The 3,855-nt window shown below is 46.8% G+C and overlaps 1 pseudogene; it reads left to right on the top strand.

The window, feature by feature from the left end:
- The first annotated feature begins 555 nt into the window (after nucleotides 1-555).
- On the top strand, nucleotides 556-1,945 carry LOC102977035 (microspherule protein 1-like; annotated as a pseudogene).
- The last annotated feature ends 1,910 nt before the right edge of the window (nucleotides 1,946-3,855 follow it).

Below are 3,855 nucleotides of genomic sequence, written 5' to 3'. Positions count from 1 at the left end.
GTAGCTTTATTGGCATATTTTCATCATGATACTTCCCAGTGGGAGATCTGTTTTCAGCTTGATCCATATTTAGGAAGAGACGTCCTACCATAAGGGTTTTTTTTGTTGTTGTTAGTTTTGCTGTAATAATGCTGTGTAACAAATAACTCCCCAAATCGCAGTGGCTAGCAACATTTATTTCTCACTCATTGGTCTGAAGATCCAGTGACTCTGATGGGCTCTGCTGTGCTTGGTTGGGCTTAGATGGGATAGACGGTAAGAGGATGGACAAAGGTAGTATGAGGCTGGCGAGCTCCCCAAACACTCGGGTGCCAAGCATTTGCTGATTCCACCCCGTGCCTGGCACTTGTGTCTTTCAGTCCTGGCTGGGCATTGCCCCCTCCCCCTGGGCCAGCACCACCCACGTACCTCTCGGCAGAGGCCACGATTGATTGACTTGCTGTTGAGCTGATGCTCTTTGGCATGGCTGCATTTCGATTGTAGAGGGAGCAGTTATGCCCAGAGACCGGGGTGTCGGCATCAGCAGTCTGACCTGATCACTGTGTGCTGCACGACATGACACGTGGCACCGGAAGAACTGCCCAGCATGGAAGATTCTCAGGGGCTGCTAGAGTCATCCCTGATGGCATCAGGCCTGCCAGCCGCTCAGAGGATGAGGAGTCACTGGCAGGGCAGAAGCGGGCCTCCTCACAGGCTTTGGGCACCATCCCTAAACGGAGAAGCTCCTCCAGGTTCATCAAGAGAAAGAAGTTGGGTGATGAGCTGGTGGAGAGCAGCCTGGCTAAGTCCTCTACCCGGGTGAAGGGGGCCAGTGGGGTGGAACCAGGGTGCTGAACCCTCCTCCAGTGAGAAGAAGGTGTCTAAGGCCCCCAGCACCCCTGTGCCACCCAGCCCAGCCCCAGCCCCTGGACTCACCAAGCATGTGAAGAAGAGCAAAGAGCCTGTCCAGGTGACCAAGGATCTGGGCTGCTGGAAGCCTGCAGATGACCTCCTGCTCATCAATGCCGTATTGCAGACCAATGACCTGACATCTGTCCAACTGGTTGTGAAGTTCAGCTGTCACTTCACCCTGTGGGAAGTCCAGGAGCACTGGTACGCCCTGCTCTATGATCCTGTCATCTCCAAGCTGGCCTGCCAGGCCATGAGACAGCTGCACCCAGAGGCCATTGCCACCATCCAGAGCAAGGCCCTGTTTAGCAAGGCTGAGGAGCAGCTGCTGAGCAAAGTGGGATCGACAAGCCAGCCCACCTTGGAGACCTTCCAGGACCTGCTGCACGGACACCCCGATGCCTTCTACCTGGCCCGTACTGCCAAGGCTCTGCAGGCCCAGTGGCAGCTCGTGAAGCCGTATTACCTGTTGGAGGACCAGACAGCCGCTGCCCAAGGGGGACCAAGTGCTGAACTTCTCCATCGCAGAGGATTTGATTGATGACAGTAAGCTCAGTGACATGCGAGATGAAGTCCTAGAACATGAGCTGACAGTGGCTGACTGACGCCAGAAGCAAGAGATTCGGCAGCTGGAACAGGAACTGCCTAAGTGGCTGGTGCTAGTAGATAGCATCACAGGCATGAACTCTCCGGACTTTGACAACCAGACCCTGGCAGTGCTGTGGGGCCGCATGGTGCGATGCACTTGAGAAAGATCACCCTAGGCAGAGCAACTGAGGATAACCAGATTGACGCGGACCTGTCTCTGGAGGGTCCGGCCTGGAAGATCTCCCAGAAGCAAGGTGTCATCAAGCTGAAAAACAACGGTGATTTCTTCATTGCCATTGAGGCCCGGTGGCCCATCTACGTCAATGGACGGTCTGTTCTGTGTGGTTCCAAATGGCGCCTTAGCAACAGCTCCATGGTGGAGATTGCCAGCGTGTAATTCGTCTTCCTCATCTACAAGGACCTCATTGCCCTTATTCAGGCCGAGGCTGCCAAGATCACGCCACAGTGAGAAGTGGTGGCAGGACCCATGGGCTCTCTCTGGCCTCAGTTTCCCCTGCCATCCCAGATCCCTGCAGCTGGGAACTTAGGCTCCTGGAAAAACCAGAGGGGGCTGAGGGAGATTCAGCTCCTGGCCCCTTGATCTGAGCCTCTGTGGGAGGGCGGAGCTAGCCCTGGGGAAGCCCCTAGAGGCTGAGACCCTCAGGCTTCCTTAGTGCCAGAACCCCTCCCCTTCTCTCTCTGCAGAGGACCCTACCCTTTCCCCCAGATTCCCACCTTTGCCCCGTGTCTCCAGCTGATTAGCTTCAGACGTTTCCTTTATTATTTTTCTTTTGTAAATACAAAGCACTGAGTTCCGAAGTAAAAAGAAAAAAAAAAGGATACATTGAGAGTGATAATCCATACTCCAGAATATGGTTACATGTAAAACAAACATATAAAATACATATATATTATATTATTCACATATAAAATACATGTTATATTATTCACATATAAAATAAGCAAGATCACATATATAATAAACTGATATTTTGTGGCTCTAATATCTACCTTCCAACTTTCTAATGCAATGAACTAAGAAAGTCCCACCAGGTGGGAATTGTCTCACTTCTAGTCTTGTCCAGACCATCACTTTCATTGTCTTGGTTCTGTATGTGGACCGATCAACACTTGATTCTTAATGACCTTCCATAGTATTCAGTCTCTGCATTGGCAGGGTTGCCTCCTTATACATTAAGATTCCTATACTCAATGTAGATAATTCTCAAAATATCTGTCTATAGTTTAAGGAAATAAAGAGTTTACATCAGCTGTATTCTTTTTCTCTCTTGCTATCCTTGAATGGCATTTTACTCAGACATATTTCTTGAATGCCTATGCAGGGTAGTGTGCGAGCTAGTGGATGAATAAAATAGATATGGTTCTTGCACTTGTAACATTCACAACTCCTCCATAAATAAAGGCCCTGCTGGAACAGAAGGCACGTTGGTCTTCTTCAATATGCCACCTTCTAAATGCCTGAGAATCGCTTGAGAAATGATCTCTCTGTGCATTGGAGTCTCTTCTCTGCTTGTAGGGGGCTTGGGATGGGGAAATACTCCTCCCTTCCTAGGATAGTTTGTGTGGGACATTAATGAGATTCCTTTGGTTTGTTTGAGATAAGTGGTTGTTTATAGTTTAAATATTTCTTAAGTGCCTATGTAGAATAGAATTCCTCTTTCTTCTCTGAACTTAAAACACTGTTAATAAGTGGACTCCATAGAAAGGAAGATGACTTTTTGAAAAGCAGTTGATCCTTGAACAATGTAGGGGTTAGGAGTGCCCACCCTCCCCACAGTTGAAAAACCACAGATAATTTATAGTCCCTTTCTGTATATAGTATGTGGTTCTTCCGTATCTGTGGTTCTGCGTCTGCTGATTCAACCAACCAACTATTGTGTAGTACTGAAGTATTTACTATTGAAAAAAAAATCTGCATATAAGTGGAACTGCATATAAGTAAAGTTCAAACCTGTGTTGCTCAAGAGTCAATGTACTATGTCCTAGGTTGTCAATTATATCTTGGCTTTCTCCTCTGTGCTGGAGTACAAATTACCAGGTGGAAGAAGAGTAGAGTAGTTCATTGAAATTCTTTTACAGGAAAATAAAGCCCATGTGCAACTACTAGACTATTAAAATGTGTTCTTATTAAGAAAGGAGCATTTGAATAAAAATTCAACTTGTTTTTTTAAAAAGCCAAATTTGAAAAATTGAAGGTAAAATGGAAGAGTATCTTCAAAAATGTTCTGGAAGTTTCTAGGTGTATTATTCCAAATTGGTGATGTTAATATTTTAAAATAATAAACCTGCATAGTTTATTATTCTCCAGGGATACTCTGATCATTGGAGTTGTGCTATTTATTTATTAGATAGTGTTGG

Source organism: Physeter macrocephalus, chromosome 12 (genome assembly GCF_002837175.3).
Source record: "Physeter macrocephalus isolate SW-GA chromosome 12, ASM283717v5, whole genome shotgun sequence".
Taxonomy (NCBI): Eukaryota; Metazoa; Chordata; class Mammalia; order Artiodactyla; family Physeteridae; genus Physeter; species Physeter macrocephalus.
The sequence above is the reverse complement of the archived record's forward strand: the minus strand, read 5'-3'. Positions and strand labels throughout refer to the sequence as shown.